This window comes from Cavia porcellus, unplaced genomic scaffold, assembly GCF_034190915.1.
Source record: "Cavia porcellus strain 051 isolate PalLab524CR breed Dunkin Hartley unplaced genomic scaffold, mCavPor4.1 scaffold_14, whole genome shotgun sequence".
NCBI lineage: Eukaryota > Metazoa > Chordata > Mammalia > Rodentia > Caviidae > Cavia > Cavia porcellus.
In genome coordinates, this window is record NW_026947497.1 from 66,486,908 (window position 1) to 66,510,952 (window position 24,045).

The following is a 24,045-nucleotide window of genomic DNA, read 5'->3' on the forward strand; positions in this document are numbered from 1 at the left end:
CCTAGTGCAGGGTGGCGGTAATAGAAGTGGAAACTGAGGCTGGAAGGAGCTGTGAAAGCCAGACCCTGCAAAAGGCCTCCTTGACCTCACTGCACACAACTTCCAGGTTAGGGGCAGCATGGATTTCAATACTCTGCAGCTCATGGGGGCTCTGGCTTGCAGTCTTAGGCAAGAACAGCTGGCCTCCACTTCCTCGGTCATGGGAGACTCTCTTTCTGGTCTACCCTGTAGGCAGAGAGGGTCCTTACTACCCCACGACTAGCATGGTCATGATCCCCAAACAATGCCTTGGAGTCTTGTGCCTTCTTCTTTCTTCTTTTCCTTACGGAAAGAACTGGCTAGTGTGAGTGTCCACCCTAGGTCCCCAAAAAGATGGCTGTGAAACCCAGAGCTATCACAAGTTCTGCTGGGAATGTGCTCCCTGCAGTCCGTGTGTTGGAAACCCAAAGCACAAATGCACATTAGTGGCCTTTGCATGTGGAGCTTTTTTATTAGGGTTAGGTGAAATCATAAGAGTTGGGTTCCAATGATACCATTAGTGGGTTTATAAGAAAAGGAAGGGAGACCCAGCCTTGCACACTTGCTCTGACTCACCACACTATTCCATCTACCGTGGGTAGCAGGAGGCCTCTGCAGATGTCAAGTGGATCCTAGCACAAGACTCTTAGCAACATCTGGAATCATGACCTAAACAAACCCGTCCTCTGCGAAAGTTTCCTGTCCCATGGTATTTTCTTATAGTAACAGAAGACAGACAGGACACCAAGTGTCGTCTAGGTGATCACCACCACCACCACCATCACTATCACCACATGTCCATCTCTACCACTACACTTTCCATCACCGCCACCACAACCACCCCCTTCATCTCCGCCATTCCCGCCACCTCCACATGCACCATCAATGTCTCTGCCACCCTCATTGCCATCCTGTCCACCGTTTCCACCGTCACCACCATCTCCTTGGTCTCTGTCTCTATTACCATCTCGACTAGCATTATTCCCTTCTCTTCAAAACTTCTCTGCCACCGCCACCACCACCACCCACTGTCATCTCCGCCATCACCCCTCCTGTCACCTCCTGAGGCTTGAATCACCACGGAGAGCACAGTTACTTCCTACCTCTGCCCATCACACACCCATAAAAAACCCTGCTGCTTAGGTGAATCCCTCAGACCGCTTCCAACTGCCCAACCCCAGAAAGGCCAACTGTGGTCTCTTTGTTCCTGATTTTCTTCCCTTGAGACTTCTCGTGGAAGATGAAATTAAACGCCTTGCTCTTTAAGTTAAGGAAGATTATGTGTCTCTTGCCGTTCCTGATTTACCAGGCCCATCATTCTGTCCTAGAAGGAAATTGGATTACTCTGACAGAATGTGTTCTTTGGAAGGCAGTGCTGGTTATTACCTAATTCCTTATGACCTAGTGTTTGCAGATTGATTTTTTGACGACGTGTCCCAGTAGTTTTCTATTATAGCAGCTCAGTTGATAGGCCCAGCACTTTTAGAGGCATCTGCTTTCTCCTGGGTTTAAAGAGAAGCAGGGACAGCCTGCCTGGGTCTCTCCTCCTCTCATCTCCAGGCCTCTCACCAGTTCTCCATAAATCCCCTCGGAGTGCGAGCTAGTGATTTGACTCTGACTTGGGCCAATTCCTTAAGTACCTAGGCATGTAAGCCATCAGGGCCTGTGAAGTGCATACACAAGCTCTTTCCTTATGCTCTTGGCTTTCTGCCCTCTCATGATTCCACGTGGTGCGTCTTTCAGATCACAGCTGACCTTTTTAGGCTAAGGAAAAATTAAAAGCCTCTGCTTTTTAGTGGCATGGCTTTATAGATGTTCTCTCTGCCCCAGCTAGAAATGAGCCAACAATCTCCTTAGCCCCCTTGCTTTGGCCTGTTATAGTCAGAAAACGTTTTTCTCATTCTTTTGCTGCCTGTGCAAGTTAGATCTCATTTCTTTTTCTGAACCACTCTTGTGATTTTTATCTCCACGGCCTTTTGTTATTTCTTTGTGTGTACCCCTCCTTCGTAACCTGGCCTGATTTCTACTTTCTCTGGCATGTCCATTATCATGTTAGCTCGCTGGGAAGCTTTCTGCATAACTGACAAGGAATTTCGGGGTCCCCTTAAATTGCTTATTCATCAGGAGAGTTTCATTCTTGCTCGCTTTGCTGCCTTCTGTGGAAATGCCCAGTTCTCCCTAGAAAGTGTCTGTGGTTCTCAGACTCAGCCTTTGTTCCTTTCATCCATTCCCAGGGCTGTGCAGGTCTCTAACGAGCAACCATATCTCAATCTTGTTTCATCGCCTGCCTGCCTTTCTTCCTTTCTTGCAGGTGGTGGTGGTGGTGGTCTTTTCAATACACCCCGGGTGTTCCAGGGGCTTTGCTGTGTGTGTCGAACCTAGTGAGCACCTGCTCCCCAGGACCCAGGCTCAGACACCTCAGCGTAGAAAGGACCAGCACCTGCTACCTGGTGCCCAGTGTGTGGGCAGGGACACTTACAAGGGGGATGTGGCCATGCCACGTGGCTCCTCCATTCACAGCCCCCGTCCCTCATTCTAGGCCCTCTTATTTCCTCCTGCTCCTTTACTTTTGACCCAGGGCCCTGCCAGCTCTGGGCTCGCATATGAATGAGCCTTCCGTTCCACTCTCAGATGCATAATGAAGTCTCTGCCTAGCCAAGGCACAGACCTGGAGTCAGGTCAATTCTGCAGAAGGTGGTGGTGAGTGCGAGGCATGCAGATGCGGGGTGCGGGTGATGGGCTCCACCTGTGTCCAGGAGGCTGTGCTGTGAAAGCCACATTCAGGTGGGGTCTCTAGATAGAAGCACACTGCAGGAGGAACAGGGTGTGCTGTGGTGATGGCAGAGAGGCCATCAGGGATAGCCACCTGGGGCAAACCATAGCTCTGTAGCTTGGGAAAGCCCAGGGGTTCCCAACTGTCCACTGATCTGGACAGGTCATGTCATGATGGTCCCGCCAAGGTCCCTTTCACTGTCTCCCTGGGATTCCAATGATCCCACTGCCATCTGCTGTCACCTCCAGATTTATTTCTTCCAAGAAGGCGTCTCCATCCAACCTGGGCAACCCTGAGAGGAAGCTTGGAATCTTGTCCCTTCCTTTGCATAACAGAGGTGACAGTAGGAAGTCTCCACCGGTTCTTCAGGCTTCCCCCACACAGGGCTGTCATCCTCTACCTCAGGATCCTTTCGATTCTGTATCAAATTTATTCTGTGAAGAAACACTGAAAGGCACAGATTAGCAACAACGTTAACACACCTCACCAAACGCATGTGTAAGCCCATCAGTGAGTTAACCCTGTTGACCTTCCCATGTAGCTCTTCCCAGCTGAGTATAATTTCCTGTAACAAAACATGCAGTTGGCAACATGGTTTTAAACAGTTTCCTAGGACTGGGGATGTAGCTCAGTGGCAGAGCACTCACCTAGATGCGTGAGACGCGTGTGAGGTCCTGGATTCAATACTCAGCACCTCAAAACAAAATAAAAAGAAAGTATTCCACTGTGCAACTGAATCAACCTTCCGTATTCAAACCCAGAAGTTGCAAGACTGAATAAAAATGAAGAAGGGCCTCTGTGGACTCATTTTCCGCTTCCTCTGTGTTCCTTTGGAGCCCAGGGTTTGAAAGGCTGCAGAAAAGCACACTGGTCCTGAAGCAGGGAGATGCCAAGTTTGAACACTGGCTCTTTCACCCTTGTGTGTGCGGCTCTCAGATCTGCCCGCACGCCTGAGCCTCATCTTATTTGACAGTTTGTGAAGCATTTAACCCAACCGAGCGCTCACCCTTCCTGGCTTCCCTTCTTCCTCCACCTCAGCGAGCAGCCTTCCAGCCTGCTCTTCCTCCAGTTTCCAGGACGGGAACTTTTCCCTCCGAGGGGCACTTAAAGGTTGGTTCTCCCCCAGAGCTCTGTCCTTGGCTCCTTCCCACCTTGTCACGCTTGGCTTGTCCCCTTTGGATGACCCGTCTCGTTCCATGCGAGCTTTCTGGCCTGCCTCCCTTTCCTGAAACCTAGATCTACGGATTCGACAGCCCACGAGTGTTGCCATCAGAAACTCAGAGTTTCCACATCTGAGCTCACTTTTCCTTCCCTTCTTGGGGCCTCTTCTTGGGTTCCCGGTCTCAGTCCCCCAAGCCAGCAGCTGGGAGTGTTCTGGAGTTCTCTCCTTCCCTCTCCCATGTGCCGGTGCCAAATCCAGTCCCCCCAACAGTCACAGCCCCTCCCTGCACCCACATCTACTCTTGGGGGCTTTCTCCTGGATTTCGCCCGCAACCTTAAAATTTTTGAGGTGTAATTTGTATACAATAAAATGTACATATTGAAGTATACAATTGATGAATCTTAAAGAAATTCATTATATCCACATAGACACTGTTCCAAAGAAGATACAGGGACAGTCACCATCCCTGGCCATTCCCTTGACCCTTCTCTGTCAGCCCCTTCCCCATGGGAAAATCTGTCCTCCAATTTTTTCCATAGATTACCTTTGCCTCATCCGTAGAACTTTTATCCACAGAATCCTAGAGCCTGCATTCTTCTACTTAGCAGAAAGGTTTCGGGATTCCTTGTGTTGTCACCACAGTCTTGAGAGGTGTTTATTCAAGCTAATCTCTGGTGAAAACTTTTCAGGGCAGTCCCATCACCCAAATTCCAGAGCCCTGCACGATCTGGCCTCCCCTCCAACCTGTCCTCCCCGTTAGCTGGACTCTTTGAGAATACAGAGCCATTTGTTCACCTGCACAAACAGCTTTGCAGAGGCTGGAATCCCTCATTGCCAGAGCAGTTTGCCTGGCGAACTCCTACACACCTGGCAGCCCTCCTCTGGGATTCTGGGAGGCTTATCTCCGACCTGTCCCCAGCCCAGGACAAAGTGACAGTCAGTTTCATTGTAAAGCACTGCTAGTCCCCTGGAAACCCTGCCTCTCCCTGACTGAGCAGGTCTCTTTCTTGGTGCGACTCCTGTGTCTTGTGTGTCATTTATCTTTGTCTTCTGTGTGATTAGGTATTTATGTTAGCCCTTAGTTATACTCTGAGGGAAAGATTCATTCAGTTTCCAGAAATTCTCCCTGTAGAAGACAATCTTATTGCCTCCCCAAGAGCCATTCCCTGTAATCTTCTTTGCCAACAGAGCCTGCTGCTGTTCAAACAACCACGTGTTTGGAGATATCTTTGCCATGATTGGAGGAGGAATGGTCTAGTTCTGGCCAAGGAGAGAGAAGGAAGACATTTGAAGGGGGAAAAGTTTTTCTCCCGGATAACAAGAGTGGTAAATGCCTTCTTTTGCATCCCATCCCTCTCCTCTTGTTTGGGGTTCTATCATGTGTGGGGTGATGTTTGGAGTTTTAGCAGCCATCTTGTGACCATGAGGCCAAGACCTACAGACATACAGATATATCAATCCAGTGCCCCAATACAAGCAGGTATCAAATTCCCCCATCTTCCAACTTCCTGTTATGTGAGATAATTAAATGAGTTTCCTGCTTAAGGCACAATTTGTTGGATATCCTGATATCTGCAGTTGAAGGCATTCTTCACTGATAAGTTTTGTAAGTAATCTTATTGAGATCATTGTAGAACCTGTGAATTTTTATGAGAGATTGAGTCACTGATCATCCAGGTGATGGCGCAGGGCAATTTTCTCAGAAAGTGACCAGGTCATGTCCATCTTGAGTGGCTGCCTCCCATTCCTGTCTCTTGGCCTCTGACCTCCCTGAGCAAAGGGCAAAGAGCTTCCTTTCTTGGGCTCTGTCCAAAGCTCTCCATCCATCTCCTTTCCCGCCCACTGGAGCTGGGGAGTGAGCATTTCAGCTCCTGGATTTCCTCCTTAGCAACTCATGAGAAAGGCACTGAGATGAATTTTGTTGGAAAATTGAAAAGCAGGTTGGTAAAACCCTGATGAAGACCACACTGTGAGTCATGAGGCACCCACGGCCACATCCTCCAGACTTGCTACTGTCACGCCTCGGTGCCTGGCCTCCCTGGGCTTTAATCATGTCAGCATCAAGCAGGTGGTGCAGGATTCCCTGAGCTAACAGGAGCGCTGAAGCCGAGACTGGCTTGGCCAAGCCTCCTCGGAAGCAAGGGTCTGGCTCTGCCCACCCAGCCTTCCTTCCCGCTTCCTCCGAGTGCCAGATCCACATCGAGTCTCAACCGTTCTCACCTCTGCTGGCTCCCACCCTTTTCCCTGCACAGATGTTTTCCCCAATAAATCTCTTACAAATCTAATCCTGTCTTGGGGTCTGGCTTCTTAGAGGACCTGGACTAATGTGCTTTGGTTTTTAAAGCCCTCAGAGTCACCCTGGTAGCCTGTCTATAAAGCACCTGGCACACTGGGTTATTTCTGTTTTCCTCTCTGAATGCAGGATAACAGTAGCTATATGGTGAAGCCACTCCTGTGTCCCAGGGGAGCAAGACAGGCCACCCTGTGACCAGGAGAACGCACACGCACCTGGAACCTATATATCTGGAGGTTCAGAGAGGCTGAGAGACACACTTGAGGGTACACAGCTCATGTGTGAGTGCACATTTCACATATGCATGTATGCATACACACATCTCACGGGGAGAGGAAGGCGGGGTGGCCAGACACGGGTCAGGACGCAGTGTGGCGCAGGCAAGGGCATGTGGAGAGCAGCCCTTTCCTGCCCCTCCCGGCTGACTTCCCATGGCCACTCTGTGTGTGTTTTCGTGCCATGGCAACGACTGTGAAGGTGAAGCTTAACCTTAGGATACTGGGCAGCTAAACAGCCCTAGAAGATCCCAGATCCATGGCTTTCCAGCCTTGATCCAGCCTAGAGACGCTGCCTAGCTCTGCCTCAGACATCGGAAACACCTTTTCCGGCTCAGGCTTGCTGCCCACCCAGCTGCTGGGCTCCCCTGGGCCATCCTAGCTCTGACTCTGGAGGGCTCGTTTCTCATCTCTTCTGCCGTTTGTCTAAATCCTCTCCATCTCTAAGGTTGAGTTCCAATCTGACCTCCTCCCGGAAGCTCTCCCTGATTTCCCTGGTCTACAGTGACACCATCTTCTTCCTCGGAGCTTGCCTAGCAGTTGCAGCTTGGTCTGCAGCAGTGCTGTCGGGACAGCTGAACACTGTCACTACCTAGTTCAGACTTCAGGCCAGAGCGGCTGCGGCTACAGGACCAGAAGGCTCCCACGGCTTTCTAGCTGGCAGGACCTGAGGTGAGAGGTGGGAGCAGAAGCTTCTCAGAGCTGTGGTGAGGATGAGAGTGCCTACCTTCCTGCTTGCTTTGAGGACAACTGATGTAAGGTACTGTGTCAGTACTTGACGCAGCAGTACCCGCCTTCTCCATGCTGTTCAGCCCTCTGGACGTCCAAGCTACCTGGGTAAAACACTGTTGTTCCCTGAGGCCCTTCCAAGTGCTCACTCCTGGACCACAGAGGTGAACCGGGTATAGGCTTTGCCCTCGGAAAGGGTTGAAGTCAGGGGATGCATACAGGACACATAATTTATAGTATCATTTATAATGGTCACCCAGAGTTAAATGCAAGAAAGTGTAGGAAATCTATACTGAAGACCTAGAAAATCCAACCGAGGGCCTGGGTCCCACACCAATGTCCATGAGTCCAGCTGAAGAGCTAGAGCCCATGACAGTGCTTCTCATGAGTCCAACTGGAGACCTGGAGTCCATGACAATGAATCATGCAAGTCTCTTTTACAAATCTATCCTGGGAGGCCCAAAAGTCAGCGGTGGAAACTAGAAAGTCTATGACAGTGGGGTGAAGGAGCTGTGCCAGTAGGTTGAGGGTTCTACACTGGAGCCAAGAAGCAATGCTCAAAATAAGGACCAGGGCTTCCCCCCAAAATACCACAGCCATCCTCAGCGACAATGAGGTCCTGAGCTCCTCATATCAGTAAGTCAGCAGGACGAGCTTCTCCTGGGGATTAAACAGCACACATCTTTCCCTCTGGAGCCAGGAAATGATGCTCAACCTCAGGACCAGAGCTCCCCCAAAGTGAACCACAGCCACTCTCAGCGACAAGTTCTGAGCTCCTCCAAGGATAATAGCTGAAGTCACATCAGGGGAGCCAATGTGACAAGCTCCTCCAGGAGAACCAATGACTCCAGAGAATAACAACACAGGAGAACCCACAACGCTTCTCTTCCTCTCCAGGTCTCCTTTGTATGCTGGCAGCAGCCCTCAGATGGGCCATCCACACTCAGCACCACACCACCAGTTACCAATCCACTACAGAAAGTGCACCCCCATTTTGCCTGACCCCCGAGCTGGTAGCTCAGAAGCTCATGAGCAGTAGAACTGGACTCCGGAGCAGAATGAGATGTCAAAAGGCCTTGTGTAAGCAGAGAGCCCCCAAGACGTGAGGAGTCCTTTCCACCCAAAGAGTCCTGCAAACTCAATGTTGCGCTGACCGAACACAGAAGGAGTTTGGTTTTTTGATGAAATTCCACAGCCAATTCTGAAATGAGTCCGGGAGAAGCCAAGGAATGTTTGGCAAAGCACCCCATGAGGAGAGACTTGTCCGATCTCACATCCAAACAGTCCCTGGCAGGACTGATGTGGAGGGTGGCAGGCAGGCACAGGGTGAGGACACAGGACAGGGGGCTGCGAAGAGGGTTTTTCAATGGAAAGCAATTCAGGATATGAGAAAATAGCAGTAGACAGTATTTTAGTTATAAATAAATTCTAGGAATTCTATGTATAGCTTATGAACATTTAATAATCCTGAATTGTATTCTTTTTTTGTTTGTTTTTGTTCTGTTTTGGTTTTTGTCTTTTTTGAGACAGGGTCTCACTATGCTGTTCAGGTTGGCCTTGAACTGGTCTTCAAATGATCCTCCTGCTTCAGCCTCCCAAGTGCTGGAATTGCAGGAGTGCACCACCACACCTGGCTTTTTTTAGTACTTGGAATTGAGTTTAGGACCTCATGCTTGCCAGGCAGGTGTTGTGCCTCTGAGCTATATCCCAGCCCTGCATTGTATTCGAGCAGTTTGCTGAGAATAAATCTTGGGGTTCTTATCACACACACACACACACACACACACACACACACACACACACGCATGCATGCACACACATGTACACACACAAAAAACTATGTAAGGTGATGGATGTGCTAATTAACTTGATTGTGGTAATCATATTGCAATGTAATCTATATCAAATTATCCCACTGTGTACCCTAAATGTGCATGTATATGTATATAATTTGTCAGTTATATATCAATAAAGCTGGGAAAAGAAGCAGCAGGAGAAAAGTAAAGCCATAAATATCGTAGAGACAATTGGCTATCTTCGTGCAAAAAACAAAAGCATAAAGTTAGATTCCTGCTTCACACCATTTGCTAAAATACATTCCAGATGGATTAGAAAGTGAAATGTAAAATACAAAGCTATAAAACTATTAAAAGAAAATATAGGAGAATTTGTTTGTAACCTTGGGGTAGGAAAGGCTTTCCTTAGTGAGATATAAAACACAGAAACCATCAAGGAAAAGATTGCTAAATGTGATTATATCCAAATTTAATACTGCTGCGTGACAAAAGACCCCATAAATATGTTAAAAAGACACAGTGAGAGACTAGAAGAAAGTATCTACAACATATGCCACAGAAAAGGATCAGCGCTTAAGCTCTATAATGAATTCCTACAAACAAGTAAAAGACAAATAACCTGAAAGGAACAATGGCTGATTGGAACAGCCAGTTCACCTACAAATTGCCCACTAACATATGAAAACATGCCAAGCCTCATTATCAAAGAAATGCAAATAAAAACAACCCTGAGGTAATACGGTTCACCTATCCGTTATGCAAAGTTTTTAAGGATTTATCAGAGCCACTGTTGGGAGGAATCTAAAAGTAAGGAACACCTGCGTCAGGGGTGGTTAAGCTAGGAGATCGCCATGGTGTTTATGGATCTGGCTTATTCAGATGTGAAATGTCCTAAACCTTCACAGGGAGCCTGTCCAAGTCTCTGCCTGGAGAAATGTTCTGGGTGCGCCTGAGGCACACTCACCTGGGCGGAGTGGGGCGGAGGACCCCATGAGGAGAGACTTGTGGATCGGGGCTCGGGGTGGCCACAGTGACAGAAATGGGAAGGAACGATCAGAAACAATGGGAATGCTCTTTGGTAAGGGAGGGATTAATGCACTTTGACTCTGTATATCGGTAATGGTTTGAGGGGCTCCAAACAAACGAGGGAGACTTCTGTTGTGATCCTGAAATGAAACAGGTCACAAAGCAGGATGCTGTGTCCCTATAAATGTGGAGGTGGGCTTCAAAAGCCTCCCGGAAGGGCCTATGCCAGGCTGATGATGCCCAGGGAGGGGAGTGAGCGTATGGGGGAGCCAGCAAGAACTTTATCAGAATTATTTTTGCAGTGTAATAATAACACAATCAAAATAGCTAGAAAAGCCAGCTGTGATTTGAGGTTTAGCAGTTTATGTCCCAACTTTTCAAGCCCTGCTCACTGTAGCTGCCCTGGGCCTGAGGTTCGGCTCTCAGATCTTGTTCCTGACTCCATGTGTCCCTGACCCCTCACTGCCGCCTCGACCCTAGGGTGTTAGTCAGGGTTCTTGACCTGTGCTACTTGACATTCTTGAATCCTGGTGCTTATGAGTCAGGAATACTGGGGATAGCCCAGGAGGGGACATGGGCCTGAAAAGGATATAGCTGGAAAAAGCAAGGAAGGCTTTTCACTGGAGCTGTGGCTAGAAAGATGAGACAATTTTCATCCTAATCTTCCTCTTGATTATGTTAAATACCGTATGGCACTTTCGCAGACATGTTGAATAACAAAGAATAACTATCACCCATAATCCCATTAGCCAAACAGTGTTTATGAATTTCCCTGATTCCTTGTCTATAAGGCATGTATCACTGAAGCATGCAATCCAAATAATGTATTTTGATTATATGGTTTCAGAAAATATAACATTGTATCATGGGCCCTTCGTGACATTATTAAGTGACATTTATAACAGGCAACTTTTAATGGTAGTGCAATATGTCATCCAGGGAGCATCCTGTGATATAATTACCCGCTCCTCTATCATTGGTTATTGGGGTTATTTTTTACTACTAGTGCTGCAGGGAGGATCCTTGAGCCCGTTAGGTATTTCGCTCTTTTTCCCCCCTCTTTTTTTCCTTTTGGGAATCTTTCCTTGGAACAAATAAATGCTCAGAAGTGGAAATACTGGGTCGAAATTTATTAACACTTTTATGGCCCTTGAAACGCGTTGCCAAATTGCTTCTAAAAGTGGAGGCCTAGAATACACTGAGGGCTTTGTTAGGCAAATATAAGAGGTGTAGGAATTGGATGGGGGGCCCACGTCCAGGAAACAACATGTATAAAGGTGCATTGAACACGACAGACTTCTGCAATTTATCCTCGAATGCTGTGACCTGGCCAAGACGCAGAATTGAATGGTAGGTCCTATTGGTCGGCAAAGCAAGAAGCCATTCTCAAGGTAAAAGCCAGATGATCACTTTCTCAGCTTCTTTTGCAGCTAAAAGTAACCATGTGACTCCACCGTAGGCTCTGGAAGGAATCTGTATTAGTTTGGGTTCTCCAGGTGGAACAGAATCAATAGAAAATATGTGTGCGGTTGCGTGAGGGGATTTATTAGGTGAGCTTACAGGATCAGAGGTGGGAGGATCCGCATTGGCTGTCTGCACACCAGGGATTCCAGTAGCTGCTCAGCCCAAGAAAATAGAAGCCGCAGAGCATGAGGAACCCGGGTGCAGCACCTGTCCAAACTGGGACTGGGAGCTCCCCGGAGCAGTGCAGGTGCAAGGCTTCCGTGGAAGACTGAAGAAACTAAAGATTAATGTTTGAAACCGGGACACTGCTTCTTCACTGACCTTTTACCTTGTCCAGGCTACAGCCTATTGGTTGGTGCCACCGCATCACCCTCCATTGGCTGGCCTACATGTCAGTCATCCACAGACAGGGTCCACACTGTGCTCCACCAATCTATTAGCTTCTTAATCCATTCAAGTTGACACACTGTAATTAATGATCACAGGGATCCTCCCTTCCTTTCTCCCTCCCTGTTTTCCTTCCTTTACTTTCTTCTGTTTCTAACTAATTTAACTAGGAAAGTTGATTCTTTGATTAAGGGGTCAAGTGTCTTTTCTTCTTGTCCTGAATGCAGATGTAATGCCAGGAGCTGCAGCAGCCACATTAAGAGTGTAACGCTGGACAAGCATGAAGACAGGAAACCAGAATGGTCTGGGCACAGGAAGGAAAGACAGACAGAGCCTGGCTCCTTGATCACGCATATGAGTGACTAAACTGACATCACCAGCTACTTTCCCCTGACTTACTTGGAACCTCGGTTTCTGGGCCATGGGGCCTGCAGGGCCTGCTGATCGATGGTGATGGCTCTGGGAGGCCAGGGTCAAGGCCAGGCTGCAGCAGTGAGGAGGGGAACCAGCCCCAGGGCTCTCCTACCAGTTTCCAGTGATGGCTTACTGATCACATTCTCCAGGCCAAAATTGGGACCTGACTCTGTTAAAGGATATTTTCCCCCTCTGACCAAGGGTACTTATTTGAAAGTTCTTATCAAGGAATAAAGATAAAACCTGCCAGGGGTTTAAAGAATCACTTTAATTGGAAAGAACACAATTGCAGGCAACAGAGCCATGCTCAGGCACAGTCAATGATGGCAGGAAGGTGTGCCTTCTCTGACTGGATGCCCTTTTGAGTCTGCTCACTATAGTTCCTACTTTAGGGGATGCACACTCTGTCCCCTGCAGGCTCCCCTGGGCACCATCCTGTGAGAAGGCCCTATGGGGAGGGATAGGTGGGGGGGGGTCTTCTAACTCTGAGGGAGGCTCCTAGCTCCAGGAGAGGCCTATGGGGGCAGCCCTTTTGTCCTGCATCCTCTTCTGCAATCTATCCCCAGGAGCATCCATCTCCTCACTGGTAATATGAACCTAATGATCTCCGCCTCCTCAGCCTAATCAGTCAACCTAATCATCGATGCAGAGCCAGGTCCTTGTTTGGCACACAGTAGGCCATTGATAAATAGTGATTAGTGTCAAGAAACTATTAAGACACATAAAAGCATAAGGGCTAAGGGCATTAACAGTGATTGTAGTAATTATCCCCACTCTCCTCCTTCCTCCAGGCAGAAGGCAGCCGAGAGAGAGGACAGTCACAATCCCTCTAGCCCGGGACAGACTTCGGGTAGGTGCATTCCGTAGTTGTTCGGCAGATGGGCTCTGATTTCTGTGATAACTTTTCTACAGTGCGGTTCAGATCTGGGCGAGACATGGTCCGGTTCTCAGTTGGCTAGGAAGCCCTTCTCGCCCACCGCAAAGCCATCAGGGGTCTCGAGGTCACCTCTGGGCCGCCCCTGGCCCTACAGCCCTGAGCGACTCTCTTGTCCCTCCTCTACCCTGCTGGGCTTAGAGGAGGACTTAGCTTCTGTGTCCCCAACAGTGACATAACGATGGCCACAGTTTGCATGTGCCCAGAGAGCCCCTGCTTCCCGCTCCACATCTCCTGCTAGACCTCCCTGGGTCTGGCTTAGCCTCTCCGTTGGATTCCCCGTCTCTCCCCCACTTCCCCCAGCTTGTTGGTCACGGGGCATGAGGGTGAGGTCGGGGAGCCTTAATTTCGCCCGCTTTTAATCAGCACAGCTGGAAGAACCAGTAGGCATAGGTGGAGTGGGGAGGGGAGGTGAAAGGCCACGGGCCTATCTACAAGCCACCCAGTCACCAGAGCCCGCTTCCCTCCTAACAAGCCATGGAGCAAACAAATTATCTTTGTTGTTCCTGGGAAATCTGCAAGTACTTAGCCGTGTAATTAGCATCTGTGCCTCGTGCCAGCAGTTCAGGTGAACAGGCTGCAGCTACCCGGTGCCAGGCCGCCTGTAATCAAAACCAAAGCCGCGCGCGGCCAGAGTGCTCTCCGGTGAAGACCACGTCAAACTCAATCCGGCCTCACCTGGGCTCGCTTCCCAGCGCTCTGCGCGTGCGCAGGCCCTTAGCTCTGAAGTGCAAGAAGGGTTAGAAGCTGAGGGAGCTCAGCTCTAGGAACAAGGGGGCAGCTAGAAGACCCAGGGTGGCCCCAGTGCCCCCCATTTAGCTGTTTTGAAGTGATTGGTGCACAGCCGGAGTCTGGGAAACTCTGAGCTCTAAGGTCCTGTCTAAGAGGAGCATAGTGCTAAGGGCCATATACTGATTGCCCACTGAAGTAGCGACTTCATCTGTCCTGCGTGATTTCATTTAAATCTCACACTGCCTCTGAGCAAGGCGAGACTGTGTACCTTTCCGCAGAGGAGGAAGTTCGAGCCTCTCCCGAAGTCATCACGGCAGCTCTAAGAGTCAAACCTTGGTCCAACCCTGGTCTGAGCCCTGTCCAGGGTCAGTTTCACCTTGAAGCCACTCATTCTGTGCAGTGGTTGGCAGAGTCTCCCTGACATCGTGTCCAGGGTGACACGGGACAGGGAGGGCTGTCTTGTTCCTGCTGTCTCGTTCTCAGCTTCCTGCAGAACATGGCAGCTCTACGTGGAGCAAGAAAAACAGGCCAGAAATAGGCACTGTATGTGCTACTGGTAGGTGTCGGGGTTAGGATAATGACAGCCGCTCAGCAGGAACCACAGAGGGACGTGCGCCCTGTGACAGCAGGCTGGCATTTGCAGAGAGTGCGGGCCAGCGAAGCCCTCCCTGGTCCAAGCAGCAGAGGCTGCGCAGAACTAACTCCTGAGCATGCGCACTCTGGGTGGTGGGGTCTAGGTGGAACTCGATAGGGAACTGAAGTGGAGCCTCTGCGGTCAGGAGCGCACCTTGCATGGGTAGTGGAAGGTGTTGTCTTTAGCCTGGTCAGCACCGCGAAACTGGCTTTTCATCAGGTCCTCAGCGAAGAGGAAATTAGAAATTAATATCAAAATCCCACTGAGCAGTGACCATAGTTTCCATATGTAATCATGCTTGGCTTAGCGAGGTAGTAAAATGTTTATGATTTTCTTTCCAAGGTTGAGTTTAGTCATTCTCAACGAACCATTTCGTTGGCTTCGTAGAGTCCTGAATTAAAGAACCCCTGTAGGTGGTGTTAGAGATGGATGGGTACCTGGGCCAGGCGACCTTGCTAGCTGTTGATGTCAAGGCTGAGGCCCTGGATTGGGGAAACCCCAGGAAGAGGCATCCTCACAGACAGCTGTTCCTGCAAGGCCAGGTGCCATGGAGCACCAGCTGGACAGATCTCTTGCGGTCTATTACAGGAACCTCCGGTGGCATCAGCCAGCCACATGCAGAAACTCAAATATGCTGTCCCCTGCACGTGCTTTTGGTAGACTGAGGCCAGCTAATGACAGCGTTGGTGATGGGGTGGAGGATGAAGCTGTCACTGCAATCAGGTAGACTCTGTATGTACTTGTTCCTCTTGCTGGAGAGTAAGGACACAGAATCCTCTGGCTCCTGCCTCAATCTTTAGCTCACTGTGCATTGGACATTTTGTTTTGTTTCAGACAAAGTCTTGCTATGTAGCTCAGGATGACCTGGAACTTGGGACTCTCCTGCCTCTGAGGGGTGGGATTGCAGGCATGTGCTGGAAATTCAGAGAGCAGCCCTCTTCCTCTCGGAGAGTCAGAGGTCAGTGAAGGTAGCTGGGCAGCAAGGGCCTGCAGAGCCCATCCTAAGGTCTCCCACAGTCAAGCACACCCTTACACACCTGCTCCCACAGAGGTCACATATTCATATAGACACTTGTACACACACGCAGGCTTGCATCCATGTACACACAAATGCACAGACATTTATGTGCACAGACACATTCAGATACTCGAAAGCAGGTCTTGCACACACAGACACACTCAGAGAAGGGTGTGTACATATGTAACACACACTCATGGGCACATCTGCTTTCCTCATCAGTTGCCCCACAGACTGCAGAGGTCAGGTTTAAACTCCCACTGCCTCTGCCTGACTTACCCTGACCTCACCCGGGAGGGCCAGAAGCTCAGGGCAGCCCGCCTCGGCCACTTGCAGACACCCCATGATCACACGTGTGGACCTCCTGTGCCTGCCCAGTTGGCAGCCTCTCTCAAGACACCATGTCCCTGCACCGCCCCCCCAGGCTCTGACACACATGCATGCATATGCACATGTTCACACTCAAGCCTGAGAGCCTGAGCTGTCTCCCCTGCCAGTTCGCTGTCCCACGGGGCCGTTGTTCCTCCAGCCTCTCCCAGTCACGTCCAGGCCACTCACCTGTCAGCTCACCGTGCCCCCAGCACCCCGAGCTTCATCCTTCCACACACAGCCCTGTACAGACGCCCGTATCTGTCTGCCCGTCTCCCGCACTCACTGGACAACTTGAGCCATGGCAAGTGGGAGAGGGTGAGGCCTGATGGAGCCTGTTATTCTTAGCGCTGTCACGGAACACTTCCCCCACCTCAGCTCGGGGCTCGCCCTGCCCATCACCCTCCCTGAGAGACAGAGGAGAACCTGAGGCTGCTCTAATCCCCCATCTGTGGCGAGGAGAAGCCAGCCTCGCACTGAAAAGGAGCAGAAAATGGGATTTATTTTTGCTCCCCCCTCCACCTACCCCAGCCCATAGCTGCTTGGAAAGCAGTTGTGCAGGGACGGGGTGAGGGTGGAAGGGAAGGAATTTGCATTTGAAAATACTTGCTGCTTGGCCTGAAGCATTTGGGGCCCTTGCTGAAATTGTGTGTGTGGGTGGGTGTGTGTGTGTGTCTGTGCAGTGCTCAGAAGACACTGAAGCAGGAGCAGGACTCAGAGAAGGCACCGGGCAGTGTCTTGCCTACGCCTGAGCCATCTTTTACTCTTCATTCTTGGAGCTGGATCCAGCCATAAATAGATCAGACCCAAACTCGATTTCTACCCACCTTTTGAGCTGCCCACTTGCAGCCCTGCCCATGGCCCTGGGGTCTCTCTAGGCCTCTTCCTTCTGCCCAGCTGCTTGGAGGAGCAGGAGCGAGTTCTGCCCCAGGCAGCCCCACCCTGGCCCAACCAACACGCGTGATGTCTTTCCTCCCAGTGTCTCCTCCTCCCTGACTGGGCGGCCTCAGATACCCCAGCCTCTCCCTTGCCCCTTCCTTCCACAGAAGATGCCTTGCAAGAGACCTCTTATCCTCAGTCCCATGAGTACGACCTTGGCCTGCCCCTCTGTGGTTTTTGCTGAGACCACTGCAATAGCCTTTAGCCGATATCCTGTCCTCAGTTTCCCTCCCAGCCAGTCGAGTCCAATCCCAAAGCAGGTGACACCCCAGGCCCTTCTTTCCTTTGTTCCTCCACCCTCACTCTCGAACTGTGGAGCCAGTGTCTCCCTAACACAGCTGGGTCTCTTTCCCTCAGTGCACACTGCTTCCTCCGTGCACCTTGAGACAGCAGAACCCGACTCAGACATCACGGTTGCTTGTGTAGACATCTACCTCCTCCCACCTACCACCATGTGGATGCCCTGCAATCTCCTTACTATCATGTGCTTGTGTAAACTCCTGCCTCACCCCACTGCCCCGTGGAGTGTACCCGCCCCCCCCCCCAATGCTTTCACCAGCAGGTCCTGTGCTCCGAACTTAGGCTCTTGTCTTCTCCATTTGATGAAACCCTGTGTGGCTCGGACCAAACCTTTCCGCTGTGGATCTGGTCTCTCCTCCTTTGGGTTTTTAGTCTGGGACTCAGCTCAGAACGTCGGGTGGGAGGTCCTGAGTTTATGTGTGGGGAGGGCAGAGGGACAGAAGAAAGGAGTCCTCAGTGGGTGCTGGGTGAAGTCAAACTGCAGTCCCTTTTGGGGCTCAGAGCAGGGCTGGAGGCCACAAGGCCTGCTGTAACTTGGCAGTTATCCCCAGGGGTGATGCCAGAGATGGGGGAGGCTCTGGGTACAGGTGGCCTAGTAGCTGGGCAGGATCTGCCTTCGACGCTGGCCTATTGAGAGAACTGAGGGTACTGGGGGGGAGGCAATGAATACAGGGATAAAGGGGGCCCACCCTGATGCATAAGGACAAAGCCTCAGAAAGGAGCCCGCCTGTTTTGTGTCCCCTTTGAGAATGTCTTCAGTCAGGGAAGAACATGCTCACCCACAGCAGAGGCCAAGGTATCTACCACACCCAGGCAGACCTGCCACGGGCTGTCTGTTCCCTGGCTTCTGGGGGCCCAGTCTTTCTCATTCTTTCCTTTTCCAGAGGAGGTGCCGGCTCTGTCAGGCCGCACTGGTCTTTCCTGTGACATCGTGTACATGTGAGAAATACGTCTGCCTGCCCTACTGCCAAACTTCCTGTGTCCCTTTATGTCATCCATCAGAGAGTACAGGGGGAGATTCCCTTCCCCTACAACTCCAGGAAAGACAGAGGTCGGCAGATTTAGCGGGATCTGAGAGATGGAGACGCAACCAGGCCACGGTGGAAACAGTGATGTGGGAGGAAGAGAAAGTCGGATGAGTGGAAAAGGAGACAGAGGAGGCAGGTAGAGAAGGCAGAGAGAGGAGCGAGGTGGATGGCCACTAGGAGAAAGGGAGGAAACACGGGAGGGCTCGAGACAGGTCCACAACCATGCGTGTGAGGGCAGCCAGGAAACCGCTAGGGAGGTGGTGTCAAGGGGCTGGTGCCCGGGTGGGTGGCAGGAGGTGGGGCTGCTTTCTGTGGCTGTCACCTGGAGGTGGGGGAAGAGAAAGGCCTGGGAGCCAAGCAGGGAGGGCTCTGGGGACCAAGGAAGAGCTGGAGTCCAGCCTCGACCCCTCTAGGACCCCTTGCTGCCCCAACAGGGTGCTGAAGAGGAAGCCTGAACCAGGAACAGCATGCAGTACCTGAGGCGCAGAAGCCCTTGACAAGAACTTTGGCTGAACTTGGAGACCTCTCACTTCTGTAGGCAGGGGTGTAGCTGGGGGACCTCAGGATTGAGTCCTCACAGCCCCTCCACAGGGACAGTGGCCCTGCATCTGGCTTTAGCCTCAGGTGGACCCTCCAGGGGCCTCTCAGCCCATTCTGTCATTCTACACCCAACGCAGAGCGCACACCGGAAGTCCTTCCTGCCGTCCAGCTTAGATCCGTACTGTTGCAAAGACAGCCTACTCAGTCCTTTAGGAGGTTAAAAGAAAAGGAAAGAAAAAAACACAACCGACTCTGCTGAATCCCAAATGCCACACAGTGCTCAGACAAAGACCCCTTTCTGTAGAGTCCCGTCCCTCCCACACCTCTCCCTCCTCCCCACCCCCTTCCTTACTGCAGGCGAAATTGGCAGTGGGGAGGTTTTGAGTCAACAAATGCAGTGGGTTGGGGCAGGGAGCCCCGAAGGGGATTCCTGTCTGGGAAACATTCGCTGACAGCAGTTTCTATGAGGAGGCCAGCAGCAGCCCCACCTCCTACCCCTGCCCCCATTCTATCTTCCCTTTCCGGCCTCCCCTATTCAGCGGCTCATCCAGTCTATCACTGGCTCCACTGGACAAGCTCTGGACACCGCGCACCTGCTGGGTGGTTTATTTATTTATTTTTCTTCCAGTCCTCACAGCAACCAAGCCAGGTAGCTGTCATTTTCCCTCTTACTGAAGTGGGGAGAGAAAGCCCAGCCTGCCAGAGTGACCTGCCCAGCGTCACACAGATGATAAAGGGCAGAGCTGGGTTTTGTACCCGACTCCGTCTGGCTTCCCACATCAGCATGCAGGCCTCTGGCCAGTGTGAGGAAACTCGGGGCCAGCTGATGAGCTCCTGAGAGGCGGAGACCTCACCATCTTAGGTTCTGCTGGAACCCCAAACTGCACATTGCTAGGACTGCACACAGTAGGAGCTTTGTCTATGCCTACCCTTAGATGCTAGCAAGGGTTAACAGGAGTTGGGAGTGGGCTGAGAAGAGAGGATCTCTCTTTGGAAGCAACTGAACTGCATCCTGCAGCTCAGGCACTAGGGACATTTACTGATTGTCTACTGTGTGCCAGGACCTGTGTGAGGACCTCTGAATGCAATGCTATAAAATATACATTTGTGTTTTGCACTAAAAGAGGCATTTGGTTAGCCGAGAACGTAGACATAGTCAGATGGAGTTAGTACCAAATGCTGGGGGATTCCAGGTGGGGCGTGGACCTAAACATGAAAAGTAAGACAATAAAGCTCTTCTAAGATAATACAGACCTGGGGGTAGGGGAAGATTTCTTAAATAACACACAAGAAGAAATGAGCATAAAGGGGAAGATCGATACGTTCAAGCCTGGCATGGTGGCTCATGCCTGTAATCCCAGCGCTCTGGGAGGCTGAGGCAAGAGGACTGTAAGTTTGAGCCCAGGCTGGGTAAATTAGTGAGAGCCTGTCTCAAAAAGTAAACAGGGCTGGGGATGTAGCTCAGTTTGAGGGCCTTGGGTTCAAGCCCCAGCACTGCACACACATGCTCGATTGATATTTCAAGTGCATTAGAATAGAAGAGCTGCGTTCTTCAAAAACACTATTAAAAATGTAAAAGGGAAGTTACAGGGTGAGGCAGGATTTCATGATACAACCAGCACAGGGCTATCTCCAGAATGTGTGAAGGACACAAACCGGTGTGCAGGAAATCGACAACTCAGTGGGAAAGCCAGGGGAAATGACCACATAGGCAGAAACCCAAATGGCCAATAGATGAGAAGGTGTGTGGCCTTATTAGGAGCCAAAGAAATGCCAGTGGAATGCCACGAGAGCCTCTGACACAATCACCGGAGGAGGGAAAATGCAAGTCTGTTGAACCAGGTGGTGGTGAAGATTGGAAGAGGGGTTCCCACGTTCCTCTTTAAAGACATCTCGCCAACAGGTGTGTGGACCCGCGAGGTGAATCCGTGCAGCAGTGCTCTCGGCTCATGAAGGCCCCAGAGCAGAACCAACAAATATCCATCAACTGTAGCCTGGGTAAGCTGGGCACAGGGGACCAGAGCGGGGAGCACATCTCATTCTGGGTGGCTGGGATGGGGACCTCTGAATCAGCTTTTGGAGGAAAAACCATTTCCTGGTGGAGGCAGACGAAGGCACAGAGGGCTCGGCAAGGGCACAGGTGATGGCTCGGAGCAGCAGCAGGGGCTCCCGGAGGCCTTCAGGTGGGGTGGCAGCAGAGGCAGAAGGGAGAACATATGAGTATGAGGTAGCTGCTGAGTGTAAGACTGGGTGCGCCCTTGGTGCAGTGTTCGGAGGTGGTAGGGGCACAGGAGGGAGCTGTGGACGGGGAGTCTGTAGCTGAATGTCCGGAGATCGCAGAAGGAGGAAGAGGCCTCGCTGGGGACAGGCTGCTTTGATGGTGCCCACAGCACAGGTTGGCATCCAGGACAACTGGACGTAGCCCTGGCACACGAAGCCACAGACATTACAGCTATTGGAGCAAGAAGCCAGGGTATAGATGAGAATATTTGGGGCATATGGGCTGGGCAGGACCAGAAGTCATAGAGGCTTAGGGAACCCTAACAAAGAGACAGTGGGCAGAGGAGAAGCAGGTGAAAGGGACAAGGCAGGGATGACCAGAGTGACAGGCGATCTAAAAGTTGTCACAGCAGCAGAGGGAGGAGAAGGGCACCAAGGGTGGGTGGTCTCTGAGTGAAAATAAGAGGGGCTGGGTGACTAGCAGGCAGGAGGAGCAAAGGGAAGTCCACAGAGTCCTGGCCGGAGGACATCTATTTGCTCTGCCAATCATAAGTAAGGGAGGGGGCAGGCTGGTAAAGGTTTGCAACGGGAGCTGACCACCAGGGGCCCAGCAGCCCGAAGGCTGGGCTGAAGTCAAGGACTATAAATCTGAAGTGGCACCAGTTTGCACGCTTGGGTGATTTTCCTGTGCCTTCCAGTAGCCTGAGAATCGTGATGAGGAAAGCAGATGACTGGAGTCCTCCAGGGCTGGGAAAGGCAGGGCCAAGGGGTGTGGGAATGGAAGGTGCCAGGGTGAATGAAAGATGGGGCCAGTCCTCGACAGGTCAATAGTGGAGGAAGTAGAGTCAGGAAGGAGCTGATGGCCTGGCAGGATGCCCTGTTCAAAGCTAACCTTCAAGTCCCATAGCTGAAAGACAGGCAGAAGGGGAGAAATGGAGGAATCCCCGTGGCTGGAGTCCAGGTCTTAGGAAGAAGGGAAACCCATGTAGCCGAAGACAGGGATGCTGGCATTTCAAGTTCTCCAGGAGACACGCCAAGTGGCTTATGGGTGGCTGAGGTCAGTGGAGATGGCGAAATAGAGCCGCCAAGACGTGAGGGTGTCGGGGTGTCTTGTGGTGACTCAAGTTGCCCAGGATGGTGGCAGGAATTGGGAGCAGAGGAAGAACACAGTGCCCAGTCCTCAAATGAGGCTGGGTGGTGTATGGGTGGTTAGGTGACATCGGCCAGCTGGGTGAAGGATGTGGGGGCTGCGGTGGGAACCTATAGGTCTCACTTGAGTTGGGGAGGAAGTGTGATAGACAAGATGGCAGAGGGAGCCAGGAGGATGCTGACATTCCAGCTTGGCCAGGTTGGCACTCCTGGTCACTCTTTCCTTGAGTTTGATTGAGCCTGGAAGTTCCTACTTAACCTTGGAGTATACACAATAGATTCCTCTCCAATGGGAATCCACCTGGCCCACAGGTGGATTTTGATCCCTGTGGACCGTGGCCCCGGAGTATTCTGCGAAATGAGCCATGAACACAGCCCAGAAAGGCTTTGCTTGAAGCTTGGGATACTGACGGTGTGGGGGTCATTTGGGCACCCCCCTGCTCCCTCCTCATCTCCCTGGGACAGAAAGACATCTTCTATCTCTCAGCTTGCATGGGAGATTAAGCCAATAAGAAGAGAGGCTGAGTGTGAAGCCCTCCCAGGTGTCATGGTACCAGGCACCAGGCCAGTTTTCTCTCTGAAATATCTGCTTCCCTCTGCCTGCTCAGCCTGTCAAGGCCCAGCGAAGGGGGCATCACATCCTTCCTCAACCCCTTCTCTGTACCAGTGACTTCGCTGGCGAGAGTCTCTGCTGGTCTGCGTAGCAGGTGTTTCCATCAGTCTTGCAGGTGATTGCTACAGGTCTGTGTTTTCTAGGAGGCTCACATTCTGGTCACAGTGGATCCTGATGGCTTTCGGGTCTCCAGGGCTAAGACCTTGATCCTCAGACAGGGTGAGGCAGGGCTAGAGGAGAGTGGAAACACCCCAAAGCCACCAGGAGAAACTTGCAAGATCGCTCAGGCTGCACCAGGAGTTCTGATACAATCGGTGGTGGGCAGAGGCATGGTTGGACCCTCTTACCTTTAGAGATCTCTCTTTTTTATTAATGCATGTTTGTAATATATAATGATTACATTTGTTGTGGGGACTTGATGCATGCAATGACACGCCGTAGTTCTATAGCCCCTTTCCTCCATCTCTTGGTCCCCTCCCATTTGTAAAAGATCTGTCTCTTTGTTTCCTTTTCTCTGTCTTTCATTTTGCTCTTCATAAGCTTGTATGTCTAATGTATTTCTCTTAACATTATGGCTTTAGGGTTATTATTTTCCTACAAATGACTCACATTTATCCTTCTTCACAGCCATGTAGTACTCCATGATGTACTTTTATCCTTTATCCATCCATCTGCTGATGGCCATGTGGACCACTTACTCCAGAACATAACTATCACAAAATACATCAAATAATAACAAGCACTGGCTAGGCTGAGGTGAGGGAGAAACAACCCTTTTACATTGCTGGGAATGTAAATTGGCACAACCACTGTGGAAATCAGTATGGAGATTCCTCAAAAAACCACACCTTAAAATTCCATGTGGCCAGCGATTCCCCTACTAGGTATGGATGTTACTTCTGAGTGGGAACCAGGCCCTGGAAGCATAGCGAAGTGCATTGTGGGGCTAACAAAGATACAAGAGAAAAGCTATACTTGCCCTGTCCTATAAATGATCCCAAAAGAATCACCATGAGCTCCAGGGACAGCTGGACAGGCCCAAAGGGGTCAGGTCATGTTTTTATAGGCAACACTGGCCTGTAAGTCTAAACTCCTCAGGAGCTGTTGTTCAAGGCGCTGAGCGCCACGCACAGGGACCTGGATGCTCCCCTGCCCCCCCTTTCAGCTTCCAGAGCTGGATCCGATCCCCAGAAGGAAGAAAACACCCACAGAACAGGCACCCATCGTCTGCC

At 51.0% G+C, this 24,045-nt stretch overlaps 2 long non-coding RNA genes across 2 annotated transcripts; one reads left to right on the forward strand and one right to left on the reverse strand.

Annotated features, from left to right (window-relative positions):
- Positions 1-465: 465 nt before the first annotated feature.
- On the reverse strand, positions 466-3,648 carry LOC134478755 (uncharacterized). Its single transcript, XR_010051620.1, has 2 exons — positions 3,439-3,648; positions 466-3,238 (listed from the first exon to the last, which is right to left on the reverse strand). It is a non-coding gene; the product is annotated as an uncharacterized LOC134478755 (long non-coding RNA).
- On the forward strand, positions 3,602-6,238 carry LOC134478756 (uncharacterized). Its single transcript, XR_010051621.1, has 2 exons — positions 3,602-3,901; positions 5,142-6,238. It is a non-coding gene; the product is annotated as an uncharacterized LOC134478756 (long non-coding RNA).
- Positions 6,239-24,045: the final 17,807 nt, after the last annotated feature.